The following is an 18,371-nucleotide window of genomic DNA, read 5'->3' as shown; positions in this document are numbered from 1 at the left end:
GCACCACTTTAGCTAATGGGGCCTCCTGCTGTTGGTGCGCCGCCGCTGCGCAATTACTGTTCTCATCTTGAAGCAAAGTTCTTAACCTGAGGTAATATTTTTGGGTTAGCAGAGTCTGTAACCTGAAGCGTCTGTAACCTGAGGTACTGCTGTACAGTCATACCTCGGGTTGAATGTGCTACAGGTTGAGCTCTTTCGGGTTGTGCTCTGCGGCAACCCAGAAGTAATGGAGCGCGTTACTTCCAAGTTTCGCCGCTCACGCATGCACAGACACTCAAAATGACAACATGTGCATGTGCGGAAGCGGCAAAACGCGTCTTACGTTCCATTCAGGATGCGAACGGGGCTCCAGAACGGATCCCCGTTCACATCCCGAGGCACCACTGTATAGTCAAAAACACTGACATGTGAATCTGTGCCAGTGAAGGGGGGGGAGTCTTTGTGAGGGGGGAGTTGTGAGGGCTCAGATAGAGAGGCAGAAAAGCTGAGGCTTTCCATCTCTGCATCACACACGCCGGCAGCCAAGTCCCAGTTTTTGTTGTTTAGATGAAGAGTAGCTTTGGGAGACTGAAACACGGCCAGCTGAATTGCATCATGATTTCAGCATCCTTTTTCAGTCCCGCCGCGCCTTGGTTTGAAAAGTGCCATCTCGTTTTTGAGAGCTCCAGAACACTTCCCTCCAAAAGCATGTGTCTTTTTAATACGTCATGGCTCAATTATCACATTCAATTTGGACTGCCAAAATAGCCATATATATTGTCTAGCGAGTGACAGGCTGGGCCTTTTTATCTGTGCCTGGCTGCCTGCCAGCTGCTTAATTGAAGCTCTGTGTTTGCTGTGTGTCAGATCTTACAGTGGTCTATTACGCCCAGCTAAAACAATATTTTGAAAATGTTTCAAATGCAAACCAACCCTGCGCCTAAGAATTTCATGTTGTCTTGCCGAATTGTCTCCTGCTGCAGTTGTAGCACTTGGTCATTTAGCGTAGGTTATTTTGGGGTGTTGTATTTTTTTTGGGGGGGAGGGGGAAGTTGTTGCCTATGGGGATAAACAGGATCTGCTCCTCTTGCATTCATCTTGGAAAATTACTGCAATTCCACCACCTTGCCATCCCTCAAAGCCGAGATGATTAAAGCGGTTCCCTCTGCCTGTAATTTCTCATTTGAAGAATGCATTTTACACTTGCGCACCACCCAACCGGTCTTGCTTTGCATTGTAGAAAGCATTGAATGCCTCTGGAGGGACCCGCCTTCCCACAGACCCTGCTCTGCTGAGTCCCACATGTCGACTTGTGTCATAGTTACACTCCATTAATTGTGGTTCCGTTTGACTGAACTTCACAAGCGTTGGGGAAATGCTACCACTTCTCTCCCAGCCTCTGCATTCTTGGCTGCTTGATAAATGTGGGCATGTTGCATTTTGGGGGAGCCCCAGCTTAATAGCCCCCATCCATCTGCAGCCGCACGTGGCGAGGCAATTTGCATGATTTAGGAGTCCCCGGACAAAAAGATGGGGAAGCACGTTGCCCTCCTGTTGCAATGGCAGATGGCCACATCCTACATGCCGCAGCTATTCCCTGTGATGCATTTGTTACCGTTGAGTGCTGACAAATGAGGGTCTTATCCGTTAAACCGCAGGGGGGTCAAAAAGGGGAGAGATAAAGGGTGTTATGTGTGCTGCAAAGGGGAGGAAAGCAAAACGTTGACACTAATAAGAAAGTGAAGTGCAAAAGGCAGGCACAGATCTTTCTGCCCATCGCAGCGCAGTTGGGCATCCAATTTGCCAGCTGCCGATTGCCCCAGGTTTCAAATGCAGTAGGAGAAATGTGTATGGGCAACTCAGGGCTGGATTAAGAGGCCCTAAACACTTAAAAGATTTTGGTGCCCCTCTATATATCTAATTCAAAATATAAACAATAATAAACCGTGGAATAGAACTGTTTTGATTCGATTTCTAGATGGGGAACCAGTGGCCCCACATAAGCTGTTGGACTTTAAGTCCTGTCGGTACCATCCATCATGGCCAGTGGTCAGGGATGATGGGAATTGTAGTCTGGGAACATCTAGAGCAGGGTTTCCCAAACTTGGGTCTCCAGCTGTTTTGGGACTACAACTCCCATCATTCCTAGCTAGCAAGACCAGTGGTCAGGGATGATGGGAATTGTAGCCCAAAAGCAGTGTTTGGGAAACACTGAAGAAGGCCACAGGTTGGCCACCCCTGTGGTTTGAATAGTGCAGCGGATGGCAGCTGAATAAAACACCCATTAGCATGTTCAGAGTTAAACTGGCCCATGGAAAAGCATTAAGTTTTCCCCTTTTGCAAATTTGGCTTTGGCTCCTTCTATCTATGTGTCTGGAATGGAAACTCTGAATTCCCAATTTTTTTTCACAGGGAGGAAGCAGTGCTGGTTGATTTATACTTTTGGAGGGGTGTGCGTTTCTGCCTGTTTCCGCTGGCAGTTAATTAAAACTAGCCTGTGGCCCCGGTGTTTGACCAAACAGGCAAGGAGATTAACCTGAACGCCTCTTTCTCTCCCCTCTCCCCTGGCACCCACTTCAGCTCTTTGCAAGATGAGAGTCTATATAAAGCTGTGCAAATTTGCCATGGGCATGATAACTAACAATTTCTTCGCAGAGCGTGTATAAATACTTAGAACTTGTCCTTTGGAACCATTTCTGCCAGGAACTTTGTATATTTCTTTCCTTCCCTTTCCCCTCCAAGTGTGTTTTATGTCTGCTAGGAATATGTTTGACTGCCTGTTGAGTAGTTAAGGCCATAAAGAAACTTTGTGTTGGATTTTGAAAATGTTGTATTTTATTCCCTTTTTTCCTTCTAAGGGGAGAATGAAAATATATATAAACACACATATATGTACACATTTTTATATATCCCATTCGGAGGATATATTTCCTGTTGAAATTCATTTTTTAGATGCATGTATATGTATATATACAAACACACATATTCATATGCACTGTTTTATAAACATGTACACACTCCACTCAGCAGGGAACAATAACAAATCCCTCAGAAACTATAGAAAGTTAATGTGAGATTATGCCTGCAAACATGCCCCTTTCATCACAAAGAAGAGGATGGAGGGATTTTAAGCATTTTTACGCATAAACTCCACTTCCCATTTAAATGCTCCACACAAGTTGGGGCAGCAGGATGTCTTGGGGACTCACTCCTTCATGTAAGCGACGTAACTCTGGGGTCCTGTGAAGGCTAGCTCATTCTAGGGTGAACCTTTTTTAAAAGTGGAATTGAAGCAGGACTTTGAGGAAAAACAATGTTTTTTTGTTTTTTGTTTGCCTACATCCAGCCTATCACAGCCTGCAGGCACCAAACTATTAACCCCTGAACTACCTCTCCGGTTTCAGATGGAGCTGGGTGGCATCTGAATATTGATGACACTTCACTCCAGATCTCCTGATGACGGTTCCTAGGAGCTTCACATGTTAAATAGGATGGAGGACAAGTTGGAACCCTGTGGGACACCATCAGACAACTCCCATGTTGTTGAGCAGTAGCCTTCCATAACTACTTTCTTGAAGTGGCCCTGGAGGGAGGAGTGAAACCACTGAAGCACAAGGCTGCCTACCCTCACCTCCTTGGGATGCTCCAGGAGGATGCTGTGGTCAATGGTATCAGCAAAAAACATTCATTTCATTGTAGGGAACAAATGGCTGAATTTTCACCTTCACAGTGGACTGACTGCTTTTCATACTCATTCAGCACTCAGTACTAAAGTCCCATGATTTTCTTCTTTTTTGTTTGCAGGTCACCCTTTAATGGAACTGTAAAACTAAAGTGTAGACAGCAGCTTTCTTTTTTGTCGCCTGAAGGGCTTAAAAGTTGAGAAGGGTAGTAACTCAGATGTCAGAAACTCCTGAGGAAAGGAGAAGGAAGAGTGGGCAGCGCTGTTAGCCTTGTGTAAGTAACGCAGCCGTTAGCAGCGAGGGAAGTTGAAAGGCTCAGATTGTGACCCTTTTCATTCATTATGGCTGTAAAAAAAAGAAAAAAAATGCCTCCCACGCATGGTGTATGAATGTAAAAAGAATTCTGCGGTCCATGTGCCTCTGTTGTTAGATGGTCTTCACACTGTGAATGGTGACAGGCACATATTTTCCATTGTTATGTGGAGCTGGCTTAATGCTGACTCCCTGCAAACGATGGTTTGCAAATGGGCAGATTCCAGACTTCCTTTGCTTCCTTCCCTTATCTGGCATGGTCCCACCTCCCTTTCCTTATAATAATTTGTTATTTATACCCCACTCATTTGACTGGGTTTCCCTAGCCACTCTGGGCAGCTCCCAACAGAATCTTAAAAACACGATAAAACATCAATCATTAAAAACTTCTCTAAACAGGGCTGCCTTCAGATGTCTTCTGAAAGTCAGATAGTCATTTATTTCCTTGACATCTGATGGGAGGGCGTTCCACAGGGCGGGCGCCACTACCAAGAAGGCCCTCTGCCTGGTTCCCTGTAACCTCACTTTTCGTAGTGAGGGAACCACCAGAAGGCCCTTGGTGCTGGACCTCAGTGTCTGGGCTGAACAATGGGGGTGGAGACGGTCCTTCAGGTTTACAGGGCTGAGGCCATTTAGGGTTTAAAGGTCAGCACCAACACTTTGAATTGTGCTCGGAAATGTACTGGGAGCCAATGTAGGTCTTTCAGGACCGATGTTATATGGTCTCAGTGGCCACTCCCAGTCACCAGTCTAGCTGCCTCATTCTGGGTTAGCTGTAGTTTCCAGGTCACCTTCAAAGGTAGCCCCACGTGGAGCGTGTTGCAGTAGTGCTCTATTTTAGCCATGGTTTAGTGTTACACCTGTACCTGTACCTGTTAACACCTGCTCACCAGACACTGCCTTAACAGCAAATGCAGACTCTCTACCCAAAACCCAGGCAGGTTTGTATGTGAGAATGGTGATACGTCAGGAATTATTAGTTATAGTTGTGCTGCCGGGTGCCTGGGAGAGTCCCCCCCCCCTAACTTTCCTTCTTTGCTGGCTGTCCGGGGGTGGGTGGGTGAGATTCTGTACTGCAGCTGACTTGACTTTGACCTTTCTTACAAGTGACCATTTGCCAAGTGACTACTTAAAGGTTTCCTGCATGCAACGGCTTGTCGTCTTGTGCTGTCTTGTCAAGCAGTGAGGAGATTGGGCAGCTGGCGATGGCAACTTGCCTGACCCCTGATATAAGGCAGCTTCCTATGAACCTGATAGCTATATGGCCCCTGCCGCTCGTTTTTCGGCGGGGTTTTGAGTTTTCCTCCTTGAGGTGAAATGAGCATTCCTCTGCTTAAGGTGAAGAAAAGAAAAGGTGCGTTTCCAAAAAGGGAGGCGGAAAACCAAAGCAAAACAGAGAAGACTAGATTACACAGCTGTTATTGTCCTTGTTTCAAAGTGGGTCTTTTAAACTCTTTTTTTCTTCTGATAGAAGGGCAGCTCTGTTTCCTCCTCTCTGTTGGAATTGCTTGGCCCAGCCATTATTAGCAGGGTTTGAAAGAAATGAGGCAGCTGGTATCTCTCCTTAGAGACCGAAGGCAACCGAAGGCCACCAGTCCATCTTGGATTACAAGCGGCATAAACACAGCTCTTCCTTCTCTCTCCCCGCTCCCTTGGCTGCCTTGATTCCATTTTTTCTTAAAGAGGAAGAGTAGTTGCACTTGCCACTGCTGTGCCACAAAAGAAAAGATCTGGAGGCATGATATACAGCGATTGGCTGCTGCTGCGGCAATGGGGCAGGTGATTGGCAGCTTTGTTGAGGCGTCTGATTGGCAGCATTGGTCAGGCAGGTGAACGATTATCACTATCCCCCCCCCAAAGCTCAATAACTCTGGGCAATCTTCCCCCATTTCCTTAATTTGGAGTCCCAAAAAATAGGGGTCGTCTTATACATGGGGGCGTGTTATACATGGAAAAATACAATAAGCCGCTGAGCATCTTCTCTCACTACTGAGGAACAACTATGAGCAACCTCAGTTCATCTGTGACTAGACTGAAAGGTCTTTTAGTAGCTGGGAGTTTTGGGGACTGTTACAATGCATTGGGCCAAAACCTGTAACATAACTACTACTACAACTTCAACTTCAACTTCTTCTTCTTCCTCCTCCTCCTCCTCTTCTCCTTCTTCTTCTTCTTTAATGCCTTCTTGTGCCTTTCCCTCACCTCTATTTTTGAATCATGGGTGCTAGGAACAACAAGTAAGTGGAAGGGCAAAATTCATTTGGGGCAAATGCCACCTGCTCTTCTTGCAATGAGCTTCCTTTGTCCCAAAATCTAAGCATTTTTGGAATGCTCTTCCAAGATGCTTTCTGATAGTACTTGCTGCTTAAATGGACTCAGTACTTTTGGTGCTTCCTTTTCGAAAGTTATGTTCAAAACCAACAGCAAAGTAAAAAGGGGCTTTCTGTGGTTCCTGCTGCCCCCACACCCCGCAGAGATGTGAAAGAGGCAGCGAGAGAAATTGCTTTTTTTGCGGGAGGAATGGGAAGGCTGTGGATTTGTGAGAGACTGAGAGGAACAAAGCATGGTTGCACAGCACACCTGTTTTAGCGTCTGTTTTAAATATTTATTACATGCTTGAAATGCTTAAAGCTTTGCACTTAAAGCCGTGGTCTGATTTAATGTTATGTATAGCTGTGAAGGTATATGAAAAGAAAAGAAAAATCACTGGGCTGGGGTGGGAGTGGGAGATGAGAGAGAGACAAGGGGAGGGGGAAACAGAGCTAGGCATCAAAGAAGTGAAAAGATTGACATGTGAGAGAGAAAACAGTGACACTTTGACAGTGCAGTCTGTGCATGTCTGCTCAGAAGTAAGTCCCAATGAGTTCCATGGGGCTTAATTCCAGGTGTAAGGTTGGACTTACTGGTTGTTTTGATCTTTGAAAACAGTTACTTATTTATTGCCCTCTTTCTAGACAAGTATTATCTCCCTAAAGCGGCCCTCCTGGTGAGAGAGAGGCCAGACCAACCATGAGGCAAAATGAGGGAATCGCCTCAGGCGCCAAATTCTGAGGGCATCCTCTTGAGTGAGCCCTGTGGCTGTACTCTTCCTTGGAGGCCAGAGCTGTTAACAACAACAACAACAACAATTTATAACAACAACAACAATTTATAACCCGGCCAACTGACTCCGTTGCTCCAGCCCCTCTGGGAGGCTTCCAACAATTATAAAAGCATAATGAAAAATCAAACATTAAAAACATCACTGAACATGGGCTGCCTTTGGATTTCATCTAAAAGCTGTACAGTGGTGCCTCGCAAGACGAAATTAATCCGTTCCGTGAGTCTCTTCGTCTTGCGGTTTTTTCGTCTTGCGAAGCACGGCTATTAGCGGCTTAGCGGCTATTAACGGCTTAGCGGCTATTAACGGCTTAGCGGCTTAAAGAAAAAGGAAACAAACTCGCAAGAACTCGCAAGACGTTTCGTCTTGCGAAGCAAGCCCATAGGGAAATTCGTCTTGCGGAACGACTCAAAAAACGGAAAACCCTTTCGTTTAGCGAGTTTTTCGTCTTGTGAGGCATTCGTCTTGCGGGGCACCACTGTATAGTTTAACAATGCAGGCAACAAAATGCTTTGGTCCACTCCTGGTTCTCAGACAAGATAAGACTGAGTTAACAACATAACTCATATACTGTATCTGCCTATAAAATAGGTAAAAGGGAGGGCGGCTAGACCGGGAGCGAAACAGAACATTAGATGAAATGTGGAAATGTGACTAGTTTACATATGTTTAAAGATGAGGGAATTAATGTCTTACAGAATGGGAAGGGAGGAGTATTCTCTATAGATTGTATACAGTTCGCTGAGAAGATGGGTTTAAACATTTATTAGGTAGATTTGTTATAGGCTAAGCGAGGAGCAGGCACAGTGGTTTTACGGGGGCATAATTTGTACCCTTTTGCTGCTCAGGAAAGTTAACGTGGAACGTTTCAGTGACTGACTATGTGAGAATCTTCAGTGGATGAAAGAAATCAGGATACATATTGCAGGATTCAGTCATAGTAGCCATAGTCAGTTAATTTATATAGACATTTTACACAAATACTTCGGTGCTCATAAAAATGTCTACATACAGTAGTAGAATAACAGTACATAATAAAAAGTAGGAAGAGCACTGCAACCTCACACTATACCCACCCTTTCAACAATTAACAGTTCATTTAACATACATCAAAAACCTAAGGGAGCACAAAACTCACCAATAGGTCAAGTAAAAATATATTCGGGTTTGTAGCTGTTGTGGGTTTCATTATAGGCTTGCCACGTTTATGTCAGTATCTTAGTGGTACTTAACTCTGCAATTGACTGTGACCCTTTGCTGTTACATTTGTGAACTGGCTTAGTATCCATGTAAGCATGCAGACATTATCAAACAGAAATTTTTGCAATTGGCTCCCTTGATACAATTCTGTAGTACAAAAAGATGTTGGCTGTGTGGTCAGATATTTTGGACGATGCTCCTAGGCAGCATAAAGGCTTGTTTAGATGCAAACCAATGTGGTTTAATATTTATTACAACCAACTAGCATGTTGCTTGTTTAGGAAACATGTGAATGACAAAATGGGGAAACTGATTTAGGGCAGTAACTTGAGTTAGTCCTTTTCTCCTTTTAACTTAGTGTCTTCAATCATGACGGAATTAAATCACTCCACCCTGCTGGAGAGTTTATTTAGCCGGTACTGAAACGGACAATGAGACTTGCTTCTTTGCTTGAAAGAACAGTAAATTAACCTGATGATATTGCTATATCTACTCAGCCTGAGATATTTTAAAATGTCATTGAGCCTGGAAACACATCTGTTAAACCACACTGAATCTGAACATCAATTGTTGTCTAAGGCTGCAACCCTGAACTCTCTTTTTTCCATGGCAGTAAATCCCACTGATTGAAGTGGGACTTGCTTCTGAATAAATGTGCGAGATTACACTGAAAATTGCTTCTGGTTAAGGCTGAGCTGAAAGTTCTCCCCCTTGACACCAAAATTTGGTGTGTACAGTGAAAAGGGGTCATTATTGGGAGGGCAAATTTTTTTTTTTTGGGGGGGGGGGGGAATAACCAACTCCCCGCTTTTACATTTTTGTGGGGAAGAAGAATATCATACTTCCTTGTTGACATGTTAGAGTTCCATCACAGGAAGAGATGTATGAATTTGGGGGTTGGGGAACCTTCATATATGCAGTTTTCCCACACACACTGAAGTGGTACACTCCTTATGGGATTGTACCATGTATTTCCTCCACATCAGGGGCAGGGAAACATTTTCCAGCCTGTGGGCATCCTTCCAGGGATGTGCGAATTGGAAGGGGAGAGCCTTCATATATGCAGTTTTTTCCCCACACTCTGAAGTGGTACGCTCCATATGGGGTTGTACCATGTATTTTCTACACATCAGGGGTGAGGAACACTTTTACAGCCTGGAGGCCAGTGGGTGGGACCAAAGGCCAAAGTGGGTGGGGCAACAGAGCGTATACCTCTTGCCTTTGAGTAGGCTACCTTCCAGACACTGGAACCAACTCCAGGGGGCTGTGGGTGCTTTGACACCCACAATAATATATTTGTGGGGGCTGGGCCACCCCCAAAGTCCATGGGCAAAGTTGAAGCCCTTCGTTGTGGGCACCCACAATCTTCGGCGCGAGATGGCACCTGTGCTTCCAGCCATGCAAAGCTGGAGGCTTCTGTACACAAACATACAGTCACCTCCACCTTGACAAAGAAGAGTTTAGCACAGTTTTAAGACTAGAAGAGCACACACAACTGGGATGGTGAGGGTGTGACCTGGGAGGTGGGAGTCATCGCTTGAGGAGACTTCAGAGGGCCAAACAGAAAAGCTGGGGTGGCTGCCTTCAGTATCCAGGTAGTCCAAAACAGGAAATACACATGCTCGTGAGTTTCTTCTCAAAGGAATGCTGTAGCTGAAGTCAGGGATTTGCAGGTATTCACCTCCCCCAGCATCTGTTGTGTCACCTTAACGGTTGTCGCTCCGCTCTTGCACCCTGTGCGTTGGCGCAGCAACCTCAATCGATGTGACAGAGTGAATGACAGAACGGCAGACTTGGTCATGGTCATCTCTTGCCAGAGGCAGAGCTCCATAGTCAGTTCACTCTGAGCTCCAAAGACAAACAGAAGAGACACTTCTCATGTGGGAAGCTCCATGGCGTTTGGTAATGTAGAATTATTACTATTATTATTATTATTCTGAGGGACTTCAGATCTGGTGTGTGCACAGATCTGCTTGTCAAGGGAAAGGATACTCTAGGCTTTTGGCAAGGAGGGTGCCCAGCCCCACACGTCCCCTCCCTCCAACTTCTCACTTGAAATGAGTTTGAGAGATGGTAAGAATCAACAAGAGGATTTTTGAAACCACAGGGCATTTGAGAGGAGACCTTCTCTCCTCTCCGACGCTGGGGTTTTCTTTCACATGTGCTAAGGTTTAGAGCAGATAAGAAGCAGCAAGTGTATCTGTTTATCTATATCTGTTTCTTAAATTCTCTTCCAGGCATTCAGCGGAGAGGAAGGAGTTGGTTGCAAATGCAATCAGAAGCTGCCTTTATACTAGGGAATGTCAATATTTGTGAATTCTTGGAAATTTGCTTCCTTTGTTTATTATTTTAGGGTTGTTGTTTTTTAATTTGGATTTGTAAAGAGCCATTCATGTGGTCACCTATGGTGTTTAAAAATCACCTGCAGATGACCAGACTGGAAAGCGTTTGCAATCTGAAAGGTCGTTTGCTTGCTTATCTGTCTGCTTTTCAGTCTCTCATTCATGTAAGTATTATGGAGAACAATAACCACTTCTTTAAAGTGGAGTTTGGTGGTCTTTTAGACATGTGCTCATACACATCCTTGCAGTTTAGTTGTTTATCTGGCAAGCTGCAGTTAGTGCTTTTAGTTTAAGTGTGTTGAAAAGTTTCATTATATTTTCCAAAGGCTTTGGCATCACGTTTGTAGGGAAAAAACCTGTTTTTAAAAGTGATGATTAACATGGCTGTTAGTTAAATCCCATTTATGAAGTGGGTTAGATGGTTAGAACGGTTTATTTCCTGCATGTTGTTTTCATTTCCCTTCTTTATGACATTGCTGAGTAAGGGTAATAAGAGATCTTCAGGGAGGAGCACAACGAAGAGCAAAATTCATTTCTCTCACTTTTTTATTGCCTTGTAATTTAAATCGGTTGGCACACTTTTCCTCAGAGGCAATAAAACATCTCTATTGCTCTTCTAAGGGCGAGTTAGCTGTTCTGCTTCTTCTTTTTCACCTGCTTCCATCCAGCATTATTCTTAAATTCTAATTGTCCTCTTCCCAGAAACTTAGACTCACAGGCTTGTTTATGTAAGGATCACCATTCTGAGTAGGTAAGAGGTGTTGGGGCAGAGACACCTCTTTGTTGAACTACACTTTCTCTGAGCTTTGAAATCAGAATTGCAGAATTGGAAAGGACCACAAGCGTTCATCTAGTCCAACCCCCTGCAATGCAGGAATCATTTTGCGCAGTGTAGGTCTCGAACCCACAACCCTGTGATTAAGAGTCTCACGAAACCTCAGAGCTACCGTAGCCTCTTGCGTGTGGCCAGACCCCCAGAACCCTCTTCAAGCTGTAGTGTAACAGAGATGCAAAGAATTACCCTTCCTCAGAAATTATGGCCACAGAGTGAGCTGGGAGCAGAGGTAGTCTTGCTCCAGCATCTGGATGCACAGAGCAAAGTCTGCAGCAGGAAAGGCTTCGTGCATATAGCTGTACACAAGAAGAATACACAGTTTGGGCTGCGTGCATGGACACCAGAGAGCCTGTCTGAGGGGGGCACTGCCATGGGCTGGTCAGTGGCCTCCAGACCATCTGCTGCTTCCCCATTCTCATTTTTGTGACATGACCACCGGCACCCACCTCTCCTTCCATCTGCCCCACTTCCTGCTCTCCCCTGACCCCTTCTCTCTCTCTCTCTCTTCATTGCTACCATAGCAGCAGTAGCGTTGATGGGTTCGCCTGCTACTTGGCCAGTGGCGTAGCATGGTGGGCAGAGGGACGGTGGTCCTGGGGCACAGAATTCTGAGGGGGGCGCAACCAGGAACAACGCCCACTCACCCTGCCCCTGAGACAGCTGAGCCAAGAGGTTTCTAACACGGGCAAGCAGTAGGAAGCCTCTGGACTGACCAAGCATTGCATAAAAACTTGCGAGTCCAGCCCTTGCTTGGGAACAGAGAATACTTCTTTGTATTTTGCTATTTCATCCAAATTGTCCCATATCCAGCAGCTATGCTCATAGAGAGGCTGAATATTCCCCTCTAATACTGATCCAAATAATACACCCCTCCTAGAAAATGCATGTATGGTTTTTTTAAAAAAATCGAAAGATATATACAGAAAGACGCTCAGAATTGCCTTGTTGGATTAGACCAATTCCTATCTCACCAGTGATTTTCCTTGCAGCACCATAAGGTATCTCTACCTTAAAGGTAAAGGGACCCCTGACCATTAGGTTCAGTTGCGGACGACTCTGGGGTTGCGGCGCTCATCTCGCTTTACAGGCCGAGGGAGCCGGCGTACAGCTTCCGGGTCATGTGGCCAGCATGACTAAGCCGCTTCTGGCGAACCAGAGCAGTGCATGGAAACGCCGTTTACCTTCCCGCTGGAGTGGTACCTATTTATCTACTTGCACTTTGACGTGCTTTCGAACTGCTAGGTTGGCAGGAGCAGGGACTGAGCAACAGGAGCTCACCCCGTTACTGGGATTCGAACCGCCGAGCTTCTGATCAGCAAGTCCTAGGCTCTGTGGTTTAACCCACAGCGCCACCCGTGTCTCTTCCTTATAAAGGTACAATTAGCTCAGCATTGTTGACATTGACTAGCAGTGGCTCTCTAGGGTTTCAGACCTGAATTCACCACCAGCCCTGCCTGGGGATGCAGTCTTCTGCATGAAAAGCCGGAGCTCTACTGTTGAGCTTTGGCCCTTTCCCCAGATGGCTTTGGAAGCTCACAGCGCTGCACAAAGGTACCACTTTCCTTTCCTCAACTCCGAAATCCTGTCATCCATAGGTGCCAACTCTGCGGGACTGAGGACACCTCAGCCTCGCAAACTATATCAGGACGGTGCTCCCCAATCTGGAGGGGCTGGGCCTCGTCAGGCCTTCTCGTAGCTGTGGCAGGGCCCCATATGCTGCGGGCCTTGTGGCCCCTCCTGCCACGTGGCATCACAAGTGTGTGCCGTGTGCGTGACATCACACACGTGTGACGGGCACCTCCAATTTGGGCAGAACCTGGCACCTATGCTGTCGTCTGCCCCTGGCATCTAGCCCTCCAGAGTCTTGCCACCTCTGGGCACAAAGGTTTTGTTTTTATCTTTTTGCCTAATAGCCATTAAAGACTTTGGGTAGACTTATCTCTTCTGAAGACAAAGGCAGCAGGGGAATTGCGACAGATCTCATTCAGTAGCTTTTCATCTATGCACTGGTAGGGAGATGTTGTTCATCTTGTACTCGCAGGCCTTAATCAAAGCGGGGGGGGGGGGGGGAATCCTTTCATTTGCCTTATGTGGCCTGTAATTGTCAGGGTCATAATTCCAGGCAAGTTCATTGTATGTTGTTTGGCTGCGAACCGATTGCTATCTGGGCAACAACAAGCACTTCAAACTGCTTGGCTCTGGTCAGTTTTATTACACAGGAGCAGATGTTTCCTGGCGCGACTGGGATTCTTTCACAACTGAACGAGTCGTTTGAGTGAGTGTTACTCTGCGCAAATGAATATATAACCTCACATTTACACGCAGGATTGCATTCCCGAAAATGTTGTTTTATCTATCCAAAATATTATCCTGTGTCAGTTCTGATGTTTGCAGGTTTCTGGGGCATTTTTTTCCTTTCTTCTTTTTTTGCAAGCTTTAGAAAGGCAAATACACTGTCACTTTTAAGTGATATTCTGAGTATGGCATTACTTTGTATTTGGCAACGAAAAGGGCTTTCCTTATATTGATATGTTACAATTGGAGGCTCAGAGAAAGAAATAAGAAATGCTTCTTCCTTGTACCTGTTTGTTTTAAAGGCTTATGTAAATGTTTGCTTACTTACATGTGGCATAAATAAATCAGAAGCCTTGGGAGATTAATATCACACACCTTTTTCCATACCGAGGATGTATTCCGTCTACAGCTAGAAAAATGTAAATTATATTTACAGTTAACACACACTGCTTAGATGCACTACTCAGATATTTGTTATGTTTTGTTTTGAAGCTGCTTGTATTGTTACACCTTTTTTTTTTTTACTTGCAAAGCTGGTCAGATATTTGCAAATTTTCACTAACAATGCCCTTGTGTGTAAGTTGTAGCCCACCCTGATTGACTGAATCTTGCTGTGATTTGATAGCAGAGGCCATAAGGAGAGAAGTCTGGATTGCCCAGCCCCTATGTGAGACAGGAAATTTCTCAAAATGCACACTTCACTTGGGAGCAGACATGATCAACACCACCCATTCTGCTTTAGAATGCTGACCATGTTTAAAAACTGCTTTGGCCTTTGAGAGTTGCTGTCTGCGTTTTTTAAAATTTTGTTTTAAAGCAATTTTGTAACTGTTTGGGTTTTCCCTACGGTTCCGGGATGAACGCCAAGAAGGAACCATTCACTCACTTGAATGGGACTTTATGCTTTTCCTTGCATGTATTTAATATCTCCACGTGAATAATAAGGGATTGCAAATTGTTCAGAATGTAATGACCCATGTTTCGTTTTACCAGTTAACCGTTTGGTATTTTCTTCTAGGTTTGTAATTGAAATCGGCCTCTCATCTCCTTGCAGTCCTTAACACATGAGTCCTTTATAAATACTTTGCCACTGCACAAGTGTGCAGTACTTGCTTTTATTTATTTTTTACTGTTCAAATGGTGAACAGTTGCCAAATTGAAATCTGAGACTTGCAGGTGTAGGAAATTACTGATGCCAGCCAGAGATCAGTCTAAAGGTGTTGAAAAAAATAGGTCCTGGGATGATGCAAATGCTGCTAGTTTCAAAATAAAGAAGATCAAAGATCACAGTCGAGATCAAAGGTGATCTTGGATGCCATCTGGCAACATCTCTGTTTTTCCAGGGAACTGTATGCCATGCCTGCAGAACCTGACTCCATCCTTGCTAGAGCCACACAGCACCACCTTGACACCTGGCTGAGTTCCTGGCCTTTAACTGGTAGCAAGAAACCTCAGAGCTTTGACATTTCCATCCTCCCTCCTAAACAGATTTGGGTGCAGGCATGGGGTGAGACATATGGAGCTGCACAGAAGCCTCACTTCTCTATGTCTGCTGCAAGAAAATCCCCCAGTTTGTGGACAGATTGATGGGCAGATACCCAGCAGCTGAATTTCCTTTTGACTGTGTGCATAAGCCATGAGCTACAAGTCCTATTAACTTCATTATAGTGATGGAATTGTCTGGGGCCACCATATATACTTGGAAATTGTGGTTCATAAAATGTAAACCAAAGCAGCCACTACGACATCTGGGATAGTGGCATTTAAATAATCCTCAAAGCAAACGAAAGACAGAGTCAGCCCTCAGGAACAGAACACTATATTTCCTAAAATTCTCCGAATAATTGGTGGGTGGTATTAAGGTAAATTCAACAGTATAACATTTTAAAAAGGGATGTAAGATGGGAGAACTGACTCAGATGGATATATAAAAATATGCAGGAATGGTGGGCAAATTAAAAGAACCCTGGAAGTGGAGAGAGGGGAGTTGTTGAATGGATGGCTATAAAATTGTAAAATTTAATAAAATTATTATAATAAAAAGTTATCCATATAATTTCATTTGGGCAATATCCAAAGTTAGAATTACTTGAGAGTAGACCAAAGGAAATCAATTCATTTATTTCAATGGGCCTACTTTGACTATGACTTAGGTTTATTATTAAACCCTACCTTTTGGCCCACTGGAAACCCTCATGACAACATTTATATTAAACAAGCAAACTACTTTGATAATCTTATTCTGCTATCCTATGCTTTCCTGCTAGTCTATCTGCCTGCAGTATTTGGGAATGTGCAAGATAAGGAGTTTGAATTCTCTTGAGAATTCTCTTGAACGTAAGTTGCTGACAAAGAAATTTTAGGTTGCGGTTCTGTCCTCACTTAACCTGGGAGGAAATCAGAGGGGCTTACTTCGAGTAGATAATCACAGTGAATCACAGTGCTAGGGACCTTTTGTTAATATTATTTGTGGGGGGGCTTCCTTAGCATATTTACCGTATCATTTTCACCAGCTCCTTTGCCGTTTCTTCCACCACCCTGTTCAATATTTGTGGGTTGTAAATGATTTTTCCTTTGGTTGGTTTCATAGGCACTGCTTGCCTAAAGGTTTTGTCACATTAGCACCACAGTTTCCATTTGGAACCAATGTAAGCAACAACAACAACAAAATGATGTTAGTGGGACAGGATATTATAACCCAATTAGCAGGGTGCTGGAACATTTACCACAAATAAATGAATGATGTCACTGGAAAACCACAGGCTGAATTTACCTCTGCTCTGACATATGGCAAGAAGGCACTCTTTAAGAAGCAAACTGTCCTCACATGCCTGTTAGAAATCTGGCAAGAGTCTGTTGCTCTGCAGAAGGCAAGGGCACCATTACAAAATGTAAATACAGATTGGAATATTTACACAGCTTGCTTCTCAATGCAGCATTTTCCTGAAGCCATATAATGTAATGACTTAACAAGGCAGAGCCTAAAGCTTTTGCGGGATTGCAAGTTTGCAAAAAAAAAACACAGCCAGATGACCAGATAGATAGTCCCTCATGGCTTTCCCTATATCTTCTCTAAAAACCACTGTAGCCTTAGGAATAAGCCTTATAGATATATAGAGGATTGACTGTGGTTATTGTCTACAAGCAATCTTCTGGAGCCATTCCTGCACATTATGCAGAAAGTTGCAGGATACTCCTGAGGCCTAATTTCTTTCTTTCTTTTCTTTTTATCTTTTATTTATTGCATGTATACCCCACCTTTTCCTCAGTGGAGCTCGTTTAATTCCTCCTCATTTAATCCTCACAACAACCCTGCGAGGTAGGGTAGCCTGAGAGGCAGTGACTGGCCCAAGGTCACCCAGTTAGTTTCATGGCCGAAGGGATTTGAACCCTGGTCCGAGGACGACACTGTAACCGCTACAGTTCTGACAATTGAAACCCAACTCGGTTGTGGGAAAACCTGAGAGCTCATACACTCAGTCTACTTGTATGGTCGGTATATGTGAGAACAACCAATTCTTGTAAGAAACCAGGGGAAATCGAAACGTGGAGGTTTCCACTTCCTAGAAGGGCAGGGGTGTTTTTATATGGTTCTGCCACTTCTGTTGCCTCCCTCCCACAACGTATCATATGAGCTGTATCTCTGATCATAGAGATTTGGACAGGACCACCCCAGACTACAGTGGTACCTCGGGTTACATACGCTTCAGGTTACATACGCTTCAGGTTACAGACTCCGCTAACCCAGAAATATTACCTCGGGTTAAGAACTTTGCTTCAGGATAAGAACAGAAAATGTGCTTTGGCGGTGCGGCGGCAGCAGGAGGCCCCATTAGCTAAAGTGGTGCTTCAGGTTAAGAACAGTTTGAGGTTAAGAACGGACCTTCAGAACGAATTAAGTTCTTAACCCGAGGTACCACTGTACAGGTGATGTGCTTGTATTTTTTCAATGTTCTCCCGTTTTTTAAATATAACCCCCTGCATGTAGTAAGCTAGCCCTGCAGGGAAAGGTGCCAAACATTTCTTTCTGATGTGCTAGCTTGTTATATGCAATGATGTTGAATTTTTTTTTCCTGGTTCTTTTTCCTTTTGCAGCGAAGAACAGCCAAACATACGACAACTGCTTCTTCCCTTTGCAGTTTGAAGTAGTACAGTCCAGAAGTCTCTCACCTCTTCCTCTCTCTCATTATATAATGTGTAGATTGATCCTCCATAGGAATGTATTAAAGAGTGGCAGTTCATCTCAACTGTATTTGATTCGGCCTTCTGGTTGTCACAGTGCAAACAGCTATTTCTGCCTGGGCTTCCCTGCTTGAAGGAAAATGACAAGTTCTTTTTGAAAAGCCCCCGTGCAGACAAGTTCAATAGTAGGTTATTTAGTGCCCATATATTCCGTTAGGCATTTAAAGTGATTTAAAAGCATTGCTGGCATTCCTTCCTACGGCTCAGCTCCGTTTGTTATTTCAAACAATACCCACAGCGTATATTAAAAGATTAATAAATTCATACATAAATCTGGATTCGCCAGCAGTTTTAGCTCAAACCCAACAGAAAGCTAAAGTTATTGCTGTTCCAAGTGTCGACATCTGGAGTTTGGGTCTTTCCAGCTTTCTTGAAGAACAAGA

At 44.4% G+C, this 18,371-nt stretch overlaps 1 protein-coding gene across 4 annotated transcripts in view; it reads left to right on the top strand.

The window, feature by feature from the left end:
* UBE2E3 (ubiquitin conjugating enzyme E2 E3) overlaps nt 1-18,371 on the top strand; it is an 88,439-nt gene that overhangs the window by 34,042 nt on the left and 36,026 nt on the right. The window lies entirely within an intron of this gene.

Source organism: Podarcis muralis, chromosome 1 (genome assembly GCF_964188315.1).
Source record: "Podarcis muralis chromosome 1, rPodMur119.hap1.1, whole genome shotgun sequence".
NCBI classification, from domain to species: Eukaryota; Metazoa; Chordata; class Lepidosauria; order Squamata; family Lacertidae; genus Podarcis; species Podarcis muralis.
Note: the sequence above shows the minus strand (reverse complement) of the source record. Positions and strands in the feature narration are given on the sequence as shown.